Source organism: Peromyscus leucopus, chromosome 23, assembly GCF_004664715.2.
Source record: "Peromyscus leucopus breed LL Stock chromosome 23, UCI_PerLeu_2.1, whole genome shotgun sequence".
In the NCBI taxonomy this organism is placed as follows: domain Eukaryota; kingdom Metazoa; phylum Chordata; class Mammalia; order Rodentia; family Cricetidae; genus Peromyscus; species Peromyscus leucopus.
Window position 1 is genome coordinate 4,645,553 of NC_051082.1, and position 22,295 is coordinate 4,667,847.

Genomic DNA, 22,295 nt, shown 5'->3' on the forward strand with positions numbered 1-22,295 from the left:
ACGGAGTCTCTCTCTGTTCCTGGGCCTGCCCATCGTCTGTAGGCACACTCGCCCTGGTGACAACGTAACGTGGAAGCCCCCCGGGCTGGCCATGCCCTGTCTTCTCCAATCCTTTCACAGCTCTTCAATCCTGCCTGGAGCAAAGCCCAGTTCCTCCCAGACCCAAGGGCAGAGCTGCTCCGTGTGACCTTCACTTCACGGCTTTCCGTCTATCCCCTCTGCAGCTTCATGAGTGACACAAGCCTCCGCCTGGAGCCTGTTCCCTGTGGCAGGGACAACCTGCTCCAGGCATGCCTCAGCTCACTCTCACCCCAGCCGTGAATGTAGCTAGATTTTCCTGCCTGGCCACAGTCAGGACAAATCTCCGTCACCTGCCAGTCCCACAGCCTCTCAGACCCAACCAAGTAAAACACAGAGACTTACATTGCTTACAAACTGTATGGCCATGCAGGCTTCTTGTTATCTAGTTCTTATAGCTTAAATTAACCCATTTCTATAAATCTATACTTTGCCACGTGGCTTACCGGTGCTTTACATCTCACTGTCGTGGCGGTGGCCGACAGCATCTCTCTGTCTCAGCCTTCCACTTCCCAGAATTCTCTTCTCTGTTTGTCCTGCCTATACTTCCTCCCTGGCTACTGGCCAATCAGCATTTATATACAGAGATGATATCCACAAGCACATGAAGCTGCTTTATTTTTTTCCTTTCAGTGCTGGGTGGTGAACCCAAGGTCTTGATCTTGCTTGGCAAGTACTTCAGCATTGAGCTACGTCCCCAGCCCTTGGCTTTAAAAAATTAATTTATTAATTATTGCTGTTATTATTATTATTAGTTGTTGGTGTGTGTGTGTTGTGTGTGTATGTGTGCTTGTGTGCCATCGAGTGTGAGTAGAGGTCAAAGGACAACTTTGGGGAATTGGTTCTCTCCTACTGTGGTTCGGACTTGTGTTTACCTGCTGAGCTATCTCAACACACACACACACACACACACACAACACACACATATATACGAGGTCCAGTTGTGTAGCCAGGCTGGCCTTGGCTCACTATGTAACCCAGTCTGGGTTTGAATTCAAGGCCCTTCTGTCTCCACATTCCGTGTGTAGGTGTGTACCATCATGCCTGGCGCTGTGAGCTATCTGGGACCACCTTTAAATTATTATTATTTTGTTCAGTTAATATGTGCTATATAACAGATTTTGTCTTTCATACAGCTTTAGATTTGCAGGGTTACAGATCCTCTAAAGGTTTTCATATTCCGTGCACCCAGTTCCCCTATTAATAATTTGACTATATTTATTAATTAGTACTCATGTCATTTCTATTCTGATCATAAATCCACTAGTCACAATGAACCACTACTGTGATGTGTTTAACATACATACTTGACTCAGGTTCTAAGATTGTGTGAATATATAACTACTATCTTTACCTCCCCCACCCCATGCGTGTATATGTGTGTGTGTTGTGTGTGTGTGTGTGTGTGTGTGTGTGTGTGTGTGTTGTTGTGTTCCGTTGTCCACATGCTGGGAAGAACACAGGGCTTCATGGATGCCTGGCATCATCTACCATTCAGCTCCCCGCCCAGCCTGCCTTGGCCATTTTGAAGTTGGCCAGAGTGTTAAGCCTACATTGTTGAGCAACCATCCCCTCTGCGCGGAACCCTTTCTTTCTTACAAAACTAACACCATGCCCATTACATGCCAACTTTCTACTCCCTCCTCGCCCAGCGCCTGGCAGCCACTGGTCTGCACTGTTCCCGGGACCTGACGGCTCCAGGTTTCTTGGATGGCAGGGATCATACAGTACTTGCCAGTTTGTCCATAGCTGATTTCATTTAGCATATAGCTCAGTGTAGAGTGTGTGCATAGCATGTCCAAGGCCACGAAAACAAACAAATACGTAATGAGTAAATAAATCAATAAATATAAAATATTGGGGCTGGAGAGATCACTCAGTGATTAATAACATTTGCTGCTCTTGCAGAGACCTGGGTTTTGATTCCCAGCACCCATGTTGGGCAGCTTACAACTAATGCCTCTGGCCTCCATGGACACCTGCATGCATGTCCAAACCGCCCCCCCCAACTCCCCCAAATAGATACAACTAAAAATATCCCATATTTCAAAATAATTTTAAAAAATTGATGAATCGCATTAATTAAGTCAGGCATGGTGGCTCAGGCCTGCAATCCCAGCCCTCAGGAGGCTGAAGCATGAGAAATGTGAGTTGGAGCTGGCCTGTGTGTGATGTGTAATGAGACCCTGCCTCAAAACAGAGCAGGGCAGGGACCTACAAAGAAAAACCAAAAAGGAGAATGGGAGATAATCTTTATCCAAAAGAAATCAGAATATAATATAGAACCTCCTCTAAAATTGTTTGGAGTGTAAGTTGCCAAATTTGTGCCATTTGCAAAGGGGATAATTTGAAAAGCCTGGACCCAGACTTGAATTTAGTAATGTTGGGTTTCCAGGATGGCACGTCTCTTGTTCTTTCTCAGGCTTCAGCTGAGTAGGTCAGTGGGCTTTTGGGTCAGTCTTCTGCTCTTGTGCCTGTCCTTGTTTCTCAGAGACTCCATGGTCCTCTGTGACCGTCCTCATGTTCACGGTGTTCCCTGATCTGTCCATGTCCTCATGTCTCACTAACTCCCCTGTTCTGTCTGTGGTCCTCCTTTCTCTCCAGCAGCACAGCCATTCACAGGAGAGCTCCCTGCCCAGCAGACCCTGCCATCCTCGGGGAGAAGCTGCATCAGGTGTTCCACAGCGTCTTAGAAAATCTGACCAATGTCATGAGTGGCTACTGCCTGCCTGAGCCGATCTTCAGCGTAAAGGTAAGAGCCTGTAAGAGCCGGGCAGTGGTGGCGCAAGCCTTTAATCCCAGTACTCGGGAGGCAGAGGCAGGCAGATCTCTGTGAGTTCGAGGCCAGCCTGGTCTACAGAGCGAAATCCAGGACAGGCACCAAAACTACATGGAGAAACCCTGTCTTGAAACAACAACAAAACAAAACAAAAAAACAAAACAAAACAAAACAAAAAAAAAAACAGCCTATAAGACCCTGGTATGCACAGGGCCCTTGTGCCGAGCCAGGAGGGTTTCCTACCTGCTGAGTAGCTTTGGGTGATTTAAATGACCTCTCTGTTTTCATTTCATTTGTGAGTGGGGGAATAATCCCTCTACCGCTTGCAGTGGCTGTTCTGAAAAAAACAAAAAAGAAACATAGATAAAGAGGGAGAAGAGATTGCTCAGTGGCCCAGGGTTTTGAGAGCATGGCTGCTCTTCCAGAGGACCCAAGTCCGGTGGGTTCCCAGCACCCCCGTGGGGCAGCTCCAGGGGATCAAACCCCTCTTCTGACCTCTGAGGGTACTAGCGTTCACTTCCACCACATGCAGACACAAACACAGTCACATAATTTTAAAGTAATAAAATAAACTGAAAAAGAATACGGGTAAAGAAAGATCCTTTGCATTCTACCTGGTGCAGTGATCAAGCCCCACGGGCATTAGCTGTCACGTGCTCTTCTTTGTTTTCCCACCGCCATGCTGGTGGTCTGTTACCAAGAAGGGACGGGGGGGGGGGGGGGGATGGGAGGGGATGGGGGGGGACACGGGACGACACACAACACACGACGACTCTCTATGACTTGAGCAGCTCCACTCCAGGCTGCCCAGAGGCTGCTGGGTCTAGATCTTCTGCATTGGAAGGTGTGGCCTGAGTGGGTCGAGTTGCGAGGCGCGCCGTGACCGATGGAGATGTCCCCCATACGGGACGTGGTGGGCTGATGTCCTTGTCCCCTCTGCAGCTGAAGGAGTGGGTCCAGAAGCTCATGATGACGCTCCGGCACCCAACCCTACCTCTCCTGGAGCTGCAGGAGATCAACTGTGCAGGCCGCATAGCACCCGTGGAGAAGGCGGTCCGCAGGTGATGGCCCAGTATGCCAGCAACATCACTTCCGTGTTATGCCAGTTCCCCAGCCAGCAGGTGCGCGGCCCCAGCCGGCTCCGCGCCAGCCACACCGATGCTCACTCCCTTATCCGACCTCTCCTAAGCTGGGCCAGCGCCCAGTGTGTTGGCCCGTGGTTCTTTCTAACTTTTATATAGAACTCCCAGCATTTCCTCCCAAGGGTCAGGCATTTGGATGTACTCCCCAGTCCCAGGCCTCGCTCCGACAGCTCAGGTTCAGGGGGAAAGTCACGAGTGCAAATAGAACTAACTGCCTTAGCCCAGGCTGCTCAAATCATTAGCTTAGAGAATCTTATTCCTGGTCACAGGTTTTGGAATCCGTAACCGTGCCTCATGTCTTGGGAATGGAAACCATCAGTACACACATACATATATGTGTATATATATATATATATATATATATTATATATATATATATATATATATCCCATTGGTATAAAAGTGTTCTTTCTCTCTGGCCTGTATAGCTTGCTTTCTGCTGTTGAGTTTGGGAAGGCTGTTTCCCATCAGCCTTCACTCCTTCCTGCTGCCCGCCCCCATCCTCCCCCACGCACCTTCGCCGCTAATTGAGAAGCTAAGTCAGGCCCTTCCCCGAGGTCACAACGCTGAAGGTTGAAACTGTGTTTTGTTTCTTGCAGTGCTGGTCCTCAGGCATGCTGGGCAAGCACTCCACCACTGAGCTACATCCCGAGCTCCTGAAGGTTGGAATGTTGTTCAGCCATGTCAGAGGAGTGGCCCTTGGGATTCATGCTCCCACCTGGATAAGCCTTGTGCTAAGGGAAAAGGAGCCGGGTCAAAAGACCTCAGTGTCCGCAACAGGCGATCAGTGTAGAAAGGAAGTCAATTAGTGGCCAGGGGAGGCGTGGGGGGAGGGGAGGAAAATATAGGGGCACCTTTGAGTGACTGGCTTCCCGCTGACACATACCTCACAGCTGGGGAGGATTGAAACAAAAATATCAATCTCAAAAGGCAGATTAAAGCTGGGTGCTAACGCTCCTGGAATCAGACCACCTGAGGCTCTGCAGGAATCCCCCCACCCCCCCTACACACATCCCCACTAGAACTAATGAGGCCTCAGGGAGAGAAGGATGCATTTGGGACTTTCCCAAATTTTCTCATTAATGCAAGCTTTAGTTTTTCGTTTTCATTAAAGATCCCTTTTATTGGGGGGCCTGTGCGGTGGCTCAGCAGGTAGAGACGCTTGCCAAGTAAGCACAGAGATCTCAGTCGGATCCTCAGAACACACATAAGGGTAGAAGGAGACAACCAGTTTCACAGTTATCCCCTGACCCTCACATGAGCCACGGTGCATGCATCCCACATACATCGTATACACACACCACAGTAATTTAAAAGGAAGCATGCCAATCACATGAACTTTAATATGAAGACGGGACCCTTTCCCCTTCCTGGCCCACACTTTTGCTGGACATTCCTTCCCCCTCTGAGTCCTGCCAGGGGGGGAGGGAGGCAGCATTTCGTCCACTCATATCTTTGTGTGACTGTCATTCCGAGCTCCTGGGTCCCCAGAGAGACATGAAGGGGTGAACAGGGCTGTTATGAAGAGGCCAGGTGGCTTGGGTCTTTGAGTACAAGCAGTCTGGGGCCTCCCTGGGAGCCTGTGGTGGGTCCCTCATGATCACGTGGCAGGCAGTGTCCTGACCTGTTCTTGTTCTTATCTAGATAGCCCATCATCCTGGACTGCATGCCGCACCTATTGCAACGTAAGGCGGACCGTGAGGTCTTCTTCATGAACACGCAAAGTATTGTGCAGCTGGTCCAGAGGCAAGTGCATCCTGGGCCCTCCAGGGTGGTGAGCGACAGGGAGGAGAGGTGAAAAGGAAATCCATCCCCATGTTTAGAAATATTACAGAAAGAAAAAAAATGTAGAGGATACCGCATTGCGAGTGTTTAAAAAAAGGAAGAAATTTACAAAAAGTTATTTCGGCCAACATCTTCAAGCTCGACTTTTGAAAACATCTTTATGTGTTACGGGGTCATTGGAAGTTTTCGTTTTGTGGTTAAAATCTGCTAAAATCAGCTTTCCTTTTTAGTAGCTCAACTCTTAAGGCTTTCCTTCTTTCTGGGCTTGTCTAGAGGCTTAGTTCTGGGGACCGGCCCAGCCTGGACTCTGGTTTGATGAACAAGTCAGGGCTCCACTGACCTGCCCAGCCCGGCACTAAGAGCCCACGCCATGTTCTGCTAGGCCTGGGAGTGGAGTGTGCCCCCCCTCCTCCGCTCCCCTCCTTCCCTCCTTCTCTGCTTCCTCCCTCCCCTTCCCTCTTCCCCCCTCCCCCTTCCTCCTCTCCCACCCTCTCCCCCCCTCCTCCTCTGCAGTGCTGATTGTACGGGGCTTTGCACACGTGCCGCGGGAAGCTCTCTGCCACGAGCTGCGTCCCGGCTCTTGGTTTTCCAAGACGGGTCTCTGCATAGTGCCACCGCCAAACTCGAAGTCCATGTAGGAACCACCGTACTGTGCTTCCTTCTTGAACCATAGTAGCTCAGCTGAGACATCTAGGTGTCCAGGAGGTGTGTGGCACGGTGATTGGTGACCGGCTGCTTTTGTTCCCCAGGTACCGCAGCGGGACCCGCGCGGCTACATGAAGGCTGTGGTGCTGGACCTCCTGCGGCGGTATCTGAGCGTGGAGCATCATTTTCAGCAAGGCAGCAGGGATTGCCGCGCACCCCTGGGGCCACAGGTTCAGGGCAGGGCAAGGGAAGGAAGGGCCAGCCTCACCCTCCTGGGTCTCTCGTCTCCCCACAGCCACTATGACAAGTGCGTGATCAACTTGAGGGAGCAGTTCAAGCCGGACATGACCCAGGTGCTGGACTGCATCTTCTCACACGCACAGGTGGCCAAGAAGAACCAGCTGGTGATCATGCTGATATAAGATGGGACCAGCGCCCCAGTGGGGGCGGGGCGGGGCGGGGGGCTTTTTCTCCTGCTTCCTCCTTCTCTTCCTTCTCTTTCTCTTCGTCCTCCTCCTTCTCCCTGCTCCTCTCTCCCCCCTTCTTTCCCGCTGTTCTCAGTTCTGGCCATAGAACCCGGTCCTAGTCCTGCTAGGCAAAGTGCTCTGCCGCAAGCCACATCCCCAGAACAGTCCCCAACTGTTTTCTAGAAAGGGCGGATGTAAAAGCGTAGACTGGCAGGTGGTTTAGTCTGTGACCTAACTGCTTGACGTTGCCATTGTTTATGGTGTGACTGCACACAAAAAACTTTATTTGTAACAACAGGCAGGGACACAGAGCACCTGCTCTGTACCAGACTTTGAACAGACCCTTCAGCACAGGGGTCTCATTACTTGTACAGTTTTGAAGTTTTTTTTTCAAAATTCATTTCGGGTCGGGGTTCCTCAAGGACTGTAATATGTAGTTAGGACTGGAAGCTTATGCCCAAAGAGATTCCGTTTAATCTGTGGCTCAGGTCAGAGCTGGGTGTGGTGGTGGGCACTCTGAATTAAACTCCCTGTGAGTTTGAGGCCAGCCTGGCTACATAGTGAGATCTAGGCCAGCCAGGGCTACATGGTGAGTGAGACTGTGTCTAGATAGAGAGAGGAGATGAGAGATAGATAGAGATAGCTAGATAGACAGATGATGGATAGATAGATGATTGAGATAGATGATGATGATGATAATGGTTAGATGGATAAATGGATGGATAGACGAGACAGACGGACAGACAGACAGGTCTGGTCTGTGGGTTATCCTGATGCTGCTGGCTCCTGTGCACATGTTGACTCTCCTGGGCATGAGTTCCCTACGTGCGCAGACTCCAGCCTGGAAGAACAGTGGGATGGCACCAGCCATGTTGTAGTGAAGGCACAGATGAGCCGAGGTTCCTCCCAGCTTTTGATTCTTTTCGTTAGAAAATAAAGACTTTTCTGACCTAATGCAGTTTGCTGCTCAGGGAGCTGGACTAGTGACTTAGCCGACAGAGGCCACTTAAGAAGGAAAGGGTCACTGTGGCTCTCCTGAGCGTACATCGCATCGTGACGAGGAGTCTTACACAGATGAATGTCGGTGCTCAGCTTACTTTCTCCTTACATTCAGTCCAAGCAGCACAGGAAATGATAGCACCCACATTCAAAATGGGGTTCCCCCCTCAGTTGACCTCGTGTAGAAACTTCCTCACACACAGGCCCAGAGCTTTGTCTCCAAGCTGAGTCTAGATCCTGTCAGGATGGCAATACAGATTAATGTAAGTGTCACTGTCACTTACACCGGGGACTTCCTGATAGAGCGATGACCCCTGGAATGAACTTCCATTCCTGGTCTCTGTTCTCAGTGTTGTTCAGCGGTCATAGATGTTAGTGATGATGATGAACACAGAACAGGGGCTGGAGGATGGGCTGAGAGGTTAAGAGCACTGTCTCTTTCCAGAGTCCTGATCAATTCTCAACACCACATAATGGCTCACAACCATCCATCTATAATGAGAGTATGATTTTTTCTTTCTGGCCTGCAGACAATACATGCAGCAGAGCACTATATACAAATAAATCTTTAAGAAAGGAAAAAAAACAAAAAATGCTGCTGTGGTGGCAGCACGCTTTAATCCCAGCACTCAGGAGGCAGAGACAGGCAGATCTTGGTGAGTTCAAGGCCAGCTTGGGCTACAGAGTGAGATCCAGGAAAGGTGCAAAGCTACACGCAGAAACCCTGTCATCGAAAAACTGAAAAAAAAAAAAAAAAAAACAGAACAGAATGCTGTCATCAAAATTGTAGGATACCGGTTGCTTCCTAGACGTGAACAAGAAAGGAGAGGGTATTGTGAGCTGTTGTGTGTGGAAGGCTGGGACCTGGTGTTTCAATGTTCCCATGTGTGCATGCACACTGAAGACAGGTGTCCACAGAGGCCGGAAGAGGGCATCAGATCCCCTGGAGTTGGAGTTACAGATAACTGACATGGGTGCTAGGAACGGTAACTCAGGTCCTCTGCAAGAACATTGAACGTTCTCTACCACTGAGCCAGCTCTCCGGCCCATACAAAGTACTCTTTGAATGCTGGACCTCTTGGAAAGCCTAGCTGCTGGACGGCACCCGAGCTCTGTGCTTCCTTGCAGGAAGGGGACAGCTGTCCGATCCTATTAGGACTTGAGAGGAGACAGTGGCGGGCTGTTCTTGGGTTACAAAAGCAGCGGGTGAGCGCTTGTTATGACAGGACGGGGCATGCATATAGGTGAGAGCTGACTCTGTAGGTAGCAAGGTGTCTTAGAGGACAATGTGGGCTGACAGTGTGGGTGGTGGAGGCCAGTGGCTCAGCAAACCTGCTTCCTCCCACCCAGATCTGTCTCCAGGGGCTGTGTAGGGAACCCCTCCCCCGAGTTGTCCGCAAAGCCTCTTCAGAAGGGGAACATGGGGGCCACGTGCTCACAGCACAGTCTGCCGCAGACTAGCTCCTCGCTTGGAGAGAGGGATGCGCGCCTGGCCGGGGAGACGGCTCAGTGGATGAACCTTACTGCACATATGTGAGGACCAGAGTTGGACTCCCAGCATCCACAGAAAAAGCCAGCAGATAGGGTGGCCCACTTGTGATCCAGTGGAGACAGAGATAAGGGATCCCTAAGCCGCCTAGGGAACTAGCCAAATCGGCGAGTTCCGAATTCCAAGTTCAGGAGAGACCCTGACTCAGAAAACACAGTTTTCTGGAGAGCAGTGGAAGGAGACATATGAGGTGGTCTGGTCTTGTCCACACATGCGTGTGTGCACAATGTGCGTGCTCACCAACACACATTCAGCACCCCCTGTGCCCCCCTGTACGTAGTAAAAGGCTCCGCTGTGTTGCCCTTCCCGTCAGATGTGAGGGTGCGTGAGTCAGGGAACGAATGTGTGAGGAGGGAGTGACGTGTGCCCGCGTTCAGAGCTGGCTGGCTGTATGCAGAGAGGTGAGGAGCCCCACCGCGACCGGCCAAGCGCTGGCCGGATCCCTTGGGTAAAGCAAAGCCAGCCTGGGTTCTGTCGTTCCTCCGAGGAAGGACGCTCTGCCCAGGCCCTGCCCTGTCCCGTCCCGACGCAGTGAGCACCATCCTCAACAGAGCTGACGCAGCTGGCAGGGCCGAGCAGCATGGTGGCCCGCAGAGCCGCAGTGTGGGTGTCCCAAACATGTGTGCGTCTGCGTGTGTGGTGTGTGTGTGTGTGTCGTGTGTGTGTGTGCCTTTCTGGTGTTGTGTGTGGTGTGATGTGTTGCTCCTGTGTGCCTGTGCGTGTGCTGTGTCCCTCTCACCCCCCCCCAGCTTCTCTCGCCTCAGTCCTCCCTCCTCCCTCTTCCTGACAGGTCCTGATCGCCTCCCACCTCCCCTCCTACGAGCTGCGGCACAACCAGGTAGAATCCATCTTCCTGTCTGCCATCGACATGTACGGCCACCAGTTCTGCCCAGAAAACCTCAAGGTGAGTCTTTGGGACTGTGGGTTTTCCTTACCCTCCAGGAGCCCCCCAGTTCAGACATAAAGTTCAGGGTGGCTAGGATGTCCCAGGGGACATCTGCACGCTCTGGGAGTTGCAGGCATGGAAACCTGTTCACAGGCTCCATGGGGCGACAGGCTTGAGGCGTTCCTGGCCAGTACAGGGTTTGAATTAAGGTTCTAGTTCTGGAGGTTCCAGTGAGCATGAGCCCTTTGCGTGGGGGTCAGGGTGAGGCACTTGGCCTGCTCTTCCTAGGCTCTTGCCAGGGCCCTGGCTTACTGTAAACTTTTAGGCACCATTGGCATTTGAAACTGGGACCGTTGCCCTGGGCACAGTCACCCCCCCCCCCATTGTCCCATCTCCCAAGGCTGTGTGCAAAGGAGTCAGTCCCCTGCGTTGAAAGACACTGACTGCAGTAGTGATTGGACACAGCCCACTTGTGCCTCCCCCTGCCCCCAACTCCTGGGTCAGACCTGCTCATGTTCTGTTTGCTTTTTGGCCCTTTCTGTTTCCCGTAGAAATTAATTACTTTCGGAAACAACCATATTTGACGTCCTGCCAACATTCTTCTACCACGATAACAAGGTCGTCTTATGGCGTCGCTGGAGGTACGCAGGCCGTCTAGAGTGTTTGCTGCCCGCCCGTCTGCACGGCCCAACCTGAGCTGTGGCCCGACCCTGAGCGGCGACACCTTGCAAACGTGACCTTTTCTCTCCAGGGAAGGGGGCTACTTGTGTCCTCTCACAGAGAAATAAACTGAGCTCAGAGCAGTGAGGTGACTTTCTCAGGCCACCTAGCCAGAGACAGCGTTCAGGATCCACACTTTATCCGTCTTCTTGCAAAGTCCATGCCAGAATACTGCTGTGCCCCGTGTCATCCCAGGCTCCTCCAGACAGGGCACAGCCTCGATGCCACACCCGTGCCCAGCCAGAACGCACCTTGTCCAGACTTCTTACTCATGAGTATTGGTATCTCGGAAAGACTTTGCTGCCCGGAGCAGAGCCCAGGCGGCTCCCTCGAGGCAGGGAAGGGCTTCTCTGGTGGAGCATCCGCTGGGTTCCCTGAGCACAAGAGCCCAGCGGTGTTCAGGTCCTCCAGGAATGCCGCTGCTTCCACTCCTGCAAATCGGAGGCTCAGCTCCTGTCCCAGAACCTTCTTTAACGCTGGACTGAGTCCAGTGACTGATAGTTTTATCTCACCTTTGACCTCAGGTTGAAGTCTCTGCTCCCCGTGAGCTCTACCTTTTCCTGCATCTTTTAGATTCCATGGGTCTCACACCCCTGCACACACACACACACACACACACACACACACACACACACACACACACACACACACCACCAGCCAGGTCTGCCATGGAGACTGGTTTGTGCCTTTGAGCACATGGCAGCCGCAGGGGACCCTGGCTGGCAGTTGTCACTTTATAAGGAGTTCTTCTGAGGCCTCACTCTCAAGGCCAGCACACCCATCAGACATGATGATTTTGACAAGTTTAATCCCTACTCATGTCTGTGAGGGCTTTTCTAGGATATAAACCTTTTAAAAACTTTTAGTTAGTTAAATCAAGACAGAGTGTTTTTGGTTTTTTTTTTTTTTTTTAATCCCTAAGTGGTTGGGGTCCGCCCAGCACACTCCAGTTCAGTGATTTACAAGGCACACAGGACTCAGGCCACATTGGTCACAAGTGTCCGTGTGGCACTCAGAACGGAAGGCAGAAGGAAGGGCGATGCTGATGGGACCCAGGGCGGTCTCCTAGGTCCTCCTCGCAGGGGATCACAGAGAGCGATGACATGTGGTGGTGTAGTGCACCTGGGAGGCTCACAGACACACAGGTGGTTTTAGACATCCGGTTTTTTAAATGGGGACTGGGCTCTCCGTCATCTGCCTGGTGTGTGGTAACCTTAGAACTGAGGCTAAAAGCATTGGTGTTCCGTCATGGAGCATTCAAGGTGTTTTATGCGGCAAACTGTCATGGGAGAAAAATGGAATCTGCCCCAAATCCAAGCTCCCGCAGCACCTCTCACGGACAGCACATGAGCTGGCCATGCTAACCACGGCTCTCTGATTCCCACATCGGTGCAAAGTCTGGGACTGCATGGGCCTGTCTGCCCTCATTTGTGTTAGTGAGTGCTTGACGTGTGGCTGTCTGCTCATGAGCCTGTGTTGCTGTATAAAATTACACACCACTCCAAGACTTAGTGTGGAAGAAAGATGTAAGAACCCAATACTTATTACATTGATTGCATGTTGATATGAAAATTTCTGGGGTATCTGGGGAAAGAGAAATAAGATTTTTTTTCCCCTAAGTGGCTACTAGGAATTTAAATTATGTGGCTCGTGTTACATTTCTTGGCTAGAGTGGAGTTAACCAGGCTATTAAATTAGCCCACGGGCCAACTCTCACTTTCTTAAATAAAGTTTTATCAGAACACAGACAGCACACTTCTCATGACGGCTTCCATGCCCACACGGTGGGCGGAATCTAGGGCTGCGGCAGAAACGATGTCTCCCAGTCTGAAACGTTTGCTGTTTAGTCTCTTGAGAAATCCCGTCAACAATGGAGCCCAAGAGCCCGAAGAGCCCTGTGCACACGGCCTTCCCCCCGCCGGTCCTGTGAATGCCACTGTACTTCTGCTCCGCCAGTGTATGTGCGGAGAGGCTACATCGCCTACGAGCTGAACAGCCTACAGCACCGGGAGCTCCCAGATGGCACCTGCGTGGTGGAGTTCCAGTTCATGCTGCCGTCTTCCCACTCCAACGGTATGGAGTGTTTCTCCCTGTTTCTGCCCTCCCTGTCTTATCTCTGGAAGGATCCAGCAAGCATGTCCGGCTGCTGGGGAGCCGCAAAGGAGACCCTTCCCCACCTGTAGGTCTCCGCAGCCTTGAGCACGCTCATCTCTAGAATGCAGAGAATTACCACATGTCCGTCCCCTGCTCCTTGACACACGTGTGCTGCCTTAAAAGACGGTGAATGAGCATGAGATGACAGTGTAGCCTCTCAGCCACACCGCAGCAATTAAAAAAAGTGCTCGGCGTGGGCCTGAGAGATGGCAACACACACACTCATCGTTTAGGACAGGAGAACGTTTCCCGAGTCCGAGTTCCCGTAGGCCAGCTAAAGGGCCAACGTGCAACAGCCTTATTCCAGGAGGGCCAGGGCAGCTCTGGCCTCTGTGCATATCCTTGTTCCACACTTCATGGACTCACCCCTCGCACACCTGAGTCCAGAGTCCTCACGTGACCGGACTGGATTGGTTCCTGGGAGCGGTGGCCCTCTAAACCCTTAACACCTACTCACTTTATCCCGAGAGAGATTTGATGGGAGGAGAATGAAGTGATCCCAGGACCAAACTTGCCTTCCTTACAGCTGCCTAGAGCTGGGGCTCTCCAGGGGAAACTGAGGCTGGGAGCTTACCTCTCTGTGTGTCTGTGTTCACCTCTTTGCGTTGACCTTGGACCCTATTGGGACTGACTTTGAATGCATCATTCATTCATGTATTCATTCATACTCGCTCACTCACATCCTGGGCTCCTCGTCTATTCCTTGTCCCCAGGAGTCTGATGCGACCCTAGCACCTGCCCTAACTGCAGCCTCCCCATGTAGTCCCCCTTTCGACCCACCTAGGAAGGCTCTTATCCTGCTCCGGCTTCCCAAAAAAGCATCCTACACAAGAAGAGCTGGGGCAGCTGCCTCAGCCTCTGTCTCTTGTCACCCTGCAGGATGGCCATGCCCATCAGCATTTCTAACCCCGACCTGCTCAGGCACAGTACAGAACTCTTCATGGACAGTGGCTCTCCCCGCTGTGCCAGCGCATGGGGGCCATGGTCGCCTTCAGGAGATTCGAAGAGTTCAACAGGTATGTTGGGTGGAGGAGCTGCATGGCCCTTCCCCCGACCCCAGCCACTCATTCACGAACACTTGGGCTCCGGAGACCCAGACCCGGGCACAGCAGTTAAGAGTTACAGACCCGCGGGCGTGGTGGCACACGCCTTTAATCCAGCACTCGGGAGGCAGAGCCAGGCGGATCTCTGTGAGTTCGAGCCAAGCCTGGACTACCAAGTGAGCTCCAGGAAAGCGCAAAGCTACACAGAGAAACCTGTCTCGAAAAAAACCCAAAAAAAAAAAAAAAAAGAGTTACAGACCCCTTAGGGAGTGACGCCCCTAAGGGGCGTGGCAAGATAGCCCAAGTTCTGGCTGCGGCTGCACCGCAAGGACCGCCAATCCTTCTGAGCAGGATCCCTCAGCTCCCCCTGTCCACCAGCCCCCCAGGAACTTTGATGAAGTTATCTCCTGCTTTGCCAAGTGCCGACAGACACCCCCCTCTTCAGTAAGGCCGCACCTCCCTGTACTCCGAGGACGATGGCAAGGTAAGCCCAGTGGATAGTGTGCGGCAGAGGGAGGGGCGGGCTGTGGCCCCCCACCTCTGGCCCAGCCCTCGTGGTTTTTTTTTTCTCTTGCAGAGCCTTCGAGAGGAGCCCATCCACATCCTGAATGTGGCCATCAGTGCGCCGACCACCTGGAGGACGAGCGCTGGTGCCGATTTTCGTACCTTTGTACAGTCCAAGGTATTCCAGAGGACAGGCTGTCGTCACCTGCTCTGTGTTGCTATCACAAAAATACCTGAGGCTGGGAAGAAAGTAAAAAGGTTATGGTGGAGGGGGTGAGAGAGAAGGCTCAGCGGTTAAGCGCTCTTATTCTTACAGAGGACTCAGTTCATTCCGCACCCACACGTGACAGCTCACAACCGTCCAGAGCCCTTGGTATACCATATTACACAGGAGCATAACACTCATATGCGTGAAATAAATCTAACCCCTTTTTCTTTTTCTTGAGAGCTTGTGTAGCCCAGTTCTGGAGGCTGAACCAGCAACTATGTCTGGTTCTCACATGCAAGAGCGGAGGGGGCGGCACTTGCTCTTGGTATAACCCCCCTCACTGAACTGCCCTTCCTGTGAGACCAATTGGCCTTCTCCCAGGGTGTTGTCTCCAGGACCCAGTGACATCACTTAGAGGCGACACCTCCTCATGCCTTTCACACTGACTAAGCCTGTCAGTGTCCGTGATACCAGAGGCACAGGTTTCCACGGTAACCATGGAGGTGACAGGTTCCTTCAGGAGAGGGCTGGGCATGGTGGAGGTGCTGAGCCCCCGAGGTGGGCTGGGGGCGTTTCAGAGGCACAGACCGCCCTAACTCTGCTGGTCCTAGTAACCAGTGCCGTGTGCAGAGGTAGCTGAATGTACGGACCTCAGCGTCTTCAGCAGTGATGCAGGAAGAGAGTCTCTCTCTCTCTCCCAGGATGATTTAGTGACCAAGGTTACACACACTTGTCTTGTTAGAAGCAGAGATAAGAAATCGTTAGAGGAAATGGGAACTTTTGACATGGTGGTCACAGGTATGTGCAAACCTGTGGCGGTTGTCTCTTGCAGATGTCCTCACACAGGGCCAGCCGCTGTGTCTGTTCAAGACTTAGAGCTACAGACAGGTGTGAGCAGAGTGGTGGGTAGGGCACTGCCAGGCAGGCGGGAGATCATCACTGTGTGACCTCAGGCAGCTTCCTCCCCTCTGAGCCTCGGTTTCCTTATCTGTGAAATGGGACGCCGGAGATTCCGCCAGCCAGGCTGTCTGAACGTCAGTCCTTGACCCTCCTGACTTGGTCTAACCTCATGTCAGGAGTTCCAGCTGTTGGCTGTTCATCTGTCTGTCCGTGTACATGTGTCCTTACTGCACTGCCTCTGTAGGAGGGGGGCCTCTCCCTCCACTGGGCTAGGCACCCTTCAGGGACGCTCTTTGGTGCTTTCGGAGAAGGGATGCCAGGTGCTGAGTTCCGTTAACTGGGATGTTGTTTTTGTGGACGGATTTAGCCTTTATCTCTTTCATCCGCTGTTAAGGCTGTTCACCGAAGGAAACATTTCAAATGCAGACACATCTGAGCGGGTTTTATGTATTTATTTGCCGTTATTTATGTGTGTGTGGAGGTCGGAGGACGGCGTGCGTGAGTTGTTTCTCTCTCTTCCACCGCGTGAGCCTGGGGATCAAACCTGGATTGTCGGGGTTGGGTGCCTTTACCTGCTGAGCTCCAGAAACAGGTTGAAAGCAAGGCCACAGCCCCTCCGCCAGGCAGGGTGTGAGGAATTATCTCCACGCCTCCGCTAATCTCTTCCTGACCCAGCTGACAGTGCTCCTGGGCTGTCAGCTGCTGCTCCACTATGTGAAGGGACCTCTGGACGCTGCCTACTGTGTGAAGGGACCTCTGGACAGCAGCTGCCCATTGGGTGAAGGGACCTCTGGACAGCTGCTGCCCCACTGTGTGAAGGGACCCTCTAAACATCTGCTGCCCCACTGTATGAAGGGACCTCTGAACTGGGGGCTACTTTGCCTGACCTCTGGCCACATCAAATACAGCTCAGCAGTTCTTGGGGTTCTTATCTAGGGGGGGGTGGTAAGGAGAGGTGGGAGACTCATCCCCGCAAGGATGGGCAGTGAGGAATCCCACAGTGTAGCATGGGTGCAGCATGGCTGTGGAGGGGAGCCCACTCCAGGAGGCTAGGCATGATAGCAGAGCGATTGTGTGTCAGGTTTGATGCATTGAGAGAGGCAGGCTAGAAGGGTATGTGCCTAGCAGGGTGGTAGTGTGTGCATTTTTATTATTGAGACTTTTTGCATTAAGCATGTCTGTACACATTCGCATACATTCAACTCATGCTCACACATCCACGTGCATTCAGTCATGTGCTCACATATCATCGTGCATTCACTCATGTGCACATACACTTCCTTAGCAAAGAACTCGTGATGCAATTAATCACCCACTGTGGTATCTTTGTTGTTATTTTTTAAAGTCTTTCTTCTAACTTAAAGAAAATGTTGTGTATGGGGTGTTTTGCCTGCATGTGTCTGTGCACCATATGTGTGCAGTGCCCTTGGTGGCCAGCAGAGGGAGCCAGATCCCCTGGAACTTGGGGAGTTAAAGTGTTGTTGTGGCCATTTGGGTGTCGGAACTGAACCTGGGTCCCTCTAGAGGCTGCAAGACCTCAAGGCGTGACCGATTGAACAAATAGGTTCTGCTCGGCGTAGCGCGGTATTTGGATGACTCGCGGCTGGTATGCGGGCGGGGGTTCATGACTTTGGGATTGGTCCGGAGTGTCTTCTGGCTGGGCCGTAGGCATGACATATTCCACACGTGGTGGGGGTGAGCGGCCGGACCGAGCACCGTTACTACATGATCAGTGCTCGCAGTACGAGGCAATCACAGGTACATGTTGTTCTTGTTGCGTATAAGTTTCCGTCGACGAGACGATGCTTATGAGTGCGTCGTGCCAGCTCCGACAGGCGGCTGCCAGGGTCTGGTGCACCGGGTGGTGTCATGAGGTGCTGTAGATCGGTGCTGGTCTGGCGCACTCGTATCGTAGGGGAATAGCGCTGGGGAGCTCGAGGTCCAGTATGCTGGCTGCTTCACGCCATTCGGAATTTACAGTATCTTCTTGTGGGGAGCCTGGGGGCGTCGGTGGTCAATCTGTGAGGTGGTATGGTGTATGACGTTTTGGTGTGGTTGATCGACTTATCGCTTTCCTTCGGGCCGGCCTGTCGTTTTCGGTCACGCACCATGTTTTGGCACTGTGAGACGTTATGCTTGTGCGGCGGGTCGGCGATTCCGCCGTCAATGGGGGCGTTGGTATACAAGTCTGTGTGGCCGATGGTATGGCGTGAAGAACGCGATGGCATTGGCAGAGTCAGATTATGCGGGATGCGATGTGTGGTATGCTTATCGCGTTTATGTTGTGTCGCCGGTGTGTCGCTCTAGGAGGCGTGGTGAATTCATGTGTCTGTGTGTCACCACTGCCTGCGGTCACTACAGCGCTGGTCTGCCACGATTCTGGTTCAGGAATTGGCTGGAGTCAAGGCGTGGATAAGCCTCGGCAGCATACGCATCGTCGCGAGTTGGGGTTTGGTTGCGTGCAGAAGTGTAGGAATGCCATTCGGGATGGGGGCGGTTTTGCTTATCGCCTGGTCGTTCGAGGGTCAGATGAATGTCCAGAGATAGGTGGCTTATTCGATGAGGAGGTTAGGCGAGTTCAATCTATCATCGGCGCGCGCGGGATATTCTGGTATGATTATCTTTTGCTGATATCCATCACGAGACGAGGAATGCTACGGTGCGCCAGGTCACTAAAGCGCCGGTACGACGCCTAACAACGGCGGAGGACAACTGGAATAAGTTACCTGGCGGCTCAGTGATCCTTGGCCTAGGAGACGTAGTTTCGTCTAGTGCGGGGCGCATTGCTATCCAGTGGGCTTAGTAAGTGTTGGGCTTGTCGGAACTAAATGTTGTTCAAGTCAAACTTAACGCCGGCCGATTTAGTGAGCAAATGCTGGGTGAGTAACGTTCTTAGTGGATAGTGGTTGTGGTAGATAGGCGAGGTGTGGATGGGTCCTTGTGTGTTTCGGGCTGGTCATCATCATGGCGCTATGATGTGCTGGAGCGCCGAGTCTCGCTCAATGCTGGGTGCTCTTATAGTGGTGTCGGCGGATGGCGGTGCGTCGCCTAAGCATTGAGTGAAACGCCAGGGCTGTAGCGTGATTGCGGACGATGGGTACGCCGCAGGTGGATTTAGTGCAGAGGGCTGGACGACGTGTTGGATTCACGGGAGTGTCGAAGCGTCAAATCGTTATGCGACCTTTATGAAGTTGTGGTATTTGACCAGTGGATGCTACGAATCTTTGGGGGTATAATGGCCATGACTATCATAAATCTGTGATTGTCGTATGTGGTCTAAGCAGAATTTGGTGACCTCTTGGTAGGCGTTAACCGGTTCCTCACTCGGCCCTGGAAAGTATCTGTCGTTCGTGGACGGATACCCGATCGTAGATCATAGTTCGGCCAATCCATTATGCGTTACTTCTGTTACTAACTGGGTCGGCTCGCGCGTCCTGTGTGCTTTTACGAAGCCGATTCAGTTTCGTATTATTAGTGGCTTTAATGAAGGATATGCATGGGAACTGCCTGTGTCAATGAAAAATTCCTTCTCTTTAGAACATCTCTGACTGGGTTATCGGGACCAGACCGTCTAGAGAGATTCTGCGTCTTATGCGTCAGCCTAGCCATGTTCTCACTTGTATATAACCGGCGGTTTACGCTAGGAAGCGGGTAGCTAGCGGAAGACTAACGCGACCCCGACCTTCGAGGAGAGCGGATCGTCTAAGTATATTTCATTGGGGTAGTTTCGCTTGATTTCTGTTCAAATATGTTAAGCTTATTTCCTGTTTGATGGTGGACGACATTGGTGGTTTCGCTAGCGTAGGCCTGGATGCGTCGGTGGATGGCGGCCGTATGTTAACGGACAACGTAGACTGAGTCTTCCGAGTTTGAGCGCTATATTGCGGGACTGTCAAGGGACTCTACACTTCTCATGGCCCAAGTTCTTTACGTATCTTATGGGCTTCAGCTTCGACCCGATTAATACATCGCCATGAAATGAGACCCATCATCGTCCTTCGCGCAGTCTTGGGGGATCATGGTGTGGCGGCAGCACGATGGCGATCGAAGCCTCGCAGCTGTGGTGGACATGCAGAATCCTGGATACGTAGGGCACATCGCCGTCTTGCCTAGTTATACAGAATCAGGCTAGTGTGGTACTGGATTGGGGGCGAATATGATGGTCTGCACTGTTGTAAATCTCACCGGCTCTGATAATAGCGTGGTGGATGTTCGCGGTCTTAGTTACTATCGAACCGTTGAGAGGAGCACAATATTTAGGGGCATAATCGATCGACAGGCATGCTTAATCACACTGCGTGGCGGTCGTATCCCTTCAAGAGGTGAGATCACGGTACGCAATCACGTCGTTAAGCCCAAATCACTTACACTTGGCTGCGCAACGGCTGTGTTCAGAAATCAGGGTAGAATATAGCTTGCCGCAGTGGAAAGCCAGAGACGTCCTTTAGGATGCTCGCGGGATCATGCTCTATATGAGCCAACACATCTGGCATACCGACGGGAGCCATTGGGTGTGAGAGATGCCTGGTTGTTTTCTATAATTATGGCTAATTGAATTAGGGAGGCATCCTAGATTAGCTACATTTACGCATTGCAACAGCATTTGGATCAAGGGATGCAAAAGTCTCGCGACTTCAGATCCATCGGTGATTACTCCACGTAATCTGGTGCTGTGCAAAAGTTTGATTTGGCCTGGTTCCGTCAGGAGCTGCCGGGAGCGGGCACCGGTAGTTATCCTTCGGCAAGAGGATAGCATGTGCGGGTACTTGAAGCGATCCGCGTAGCGAGAGGGGAATCACTTGTGACGAATCTGGCTTGTAGGTAAGTCCATGAGTCGCTTTCCAGCAGAGTTAACGGAAGCAGCTCTAAGGTGGTCTAAATACTCTCGCAGGACAGGCAAGCAACGTAGACCGCTCGTGTCAGGTTAGCATTCTTCAAGGCACGGATGCGACTATGGGCTCTTGCGGCCTTGTAATCACGTGGAGTGTACCTACGCGGCTAACACACCGAGCGTGTCAACGGGTGTGTTACCCTGACGGGTTAGGCGCCCAATTACAGATTAGCCTCTTCCGGCGGCAGACGTGTCCAGGTTCATCAGAAGGGTACCAGCGTCGGCTAGGGATGGCATCGGAGATCCTCCGCTCGTTAACGAACCTAGGAAAGGAATCGACCAGGACCTACGCTGCATTAATCTCTGGGCTGCGAGCAAGTCATCATCGGAAAAAGCATTGTGGCACATACACCTTAGCCGACAGTTCGCCCATGGTGCTGGAGGAACTGGGGTTTCTGCGCTGAGGTCAGTCAATGAACCTCCAAAAGGTCGAAGTCCCCATGGCAATTAGCTATTGCGGAGGCGGCACCACCGCGTTATTCCCGTCCCCGTGCTTTAGATCCGGATTCTATCCGAGAGTAGTGGCGAAGCCGAAAGCAGCTTATCACACCCAATTTCCACTGTCAACGCTTAGATTTACCACGAGAGGATTTGTCACCACTATGAAAGCTGGTCGAAGTACAAACCAAGTGCTTCGACATTCATGACGCCAGTTCTTATGGCTGACGGGGCCCGATGGCGCTCAAGTCTCGTAGGCCGATCTCGTACGTTTCAACTATCGCTAGGGCCACTTGCGGGAAGGTTGCGTCGACTCGGATACTAATGCTACGACAACTGACATCGAACATGCTTTTTGGAGAGGGATTTATTGTATATGGGATCGTGAGGGGGGGCGCCGAGGCACCCCGGCTACTTGCGCGGATATAGGATGGGGTGCGTCAGAACTCGAATCAGGCGACGCAGACAAAGTCGTGGTAGAGGTATAGCACGTCTGATTCCTGCCTAATTTTGAGCCGTCCCACTTAGTACGTGTGACATGCCGCAATTGTTCGGATGGTGTGGGTCCGGTACGAATGAACATTCGATCTATATTCAGGAACATATAGAGGCATCAGCCGATTCTGGGCTGATCTCAACTGAGTTGCAGCTCATGTTTTGCCGGCCGGTAATAGCCAGGGGTGAATTACTACGGAAACAGTCTTATTAGAGCACATAGCAAGGCCATATGCGTTGGACACCACATCAGTGCGGTTTGGAGCGTGCAGGCAGAGTGGGTGTACATGGGGTTTAACTCGTCAAACACCATTAGCTTACTTCTTACGTGATCAGAACCGTAATGACTCGGCGAGTGGTAGAGAGACTATCTACCGCCAAATCTGAACGAAGCTTTTGGAGGTATAAACCTTAAGGTCTAGATCATAGCGAGGGCGCATGACGTTTCATTGCGCGCGGATCGTACATCGAGCAGCGGGCCGAGCAGACAGAAGTCGCCTGGACGGAGTGTCGAAAATGGGCTTGCTTACAGGCTTCGAGGAAGGTAACGTAATGGGTGTACAGATAAATTTCGGCCGTGAAGGTCTTCGTGCTCTTACACGCTTCAGTTCA

General features: G+C 52.1%; 1 pseudogene; it reads left to right on the forward strand.

Moving 5' to 3' along the window:
• The first annotated feature begins 5,665 nt into the window (after positions 1 to 5,665).
• LOC114689177 lies at positions 5,666 to 19,153 on the forward strand (annotated as a pseudogene).
• Positions 19,154 to 22,295: the final 3,142 nt, after the last annotated feature.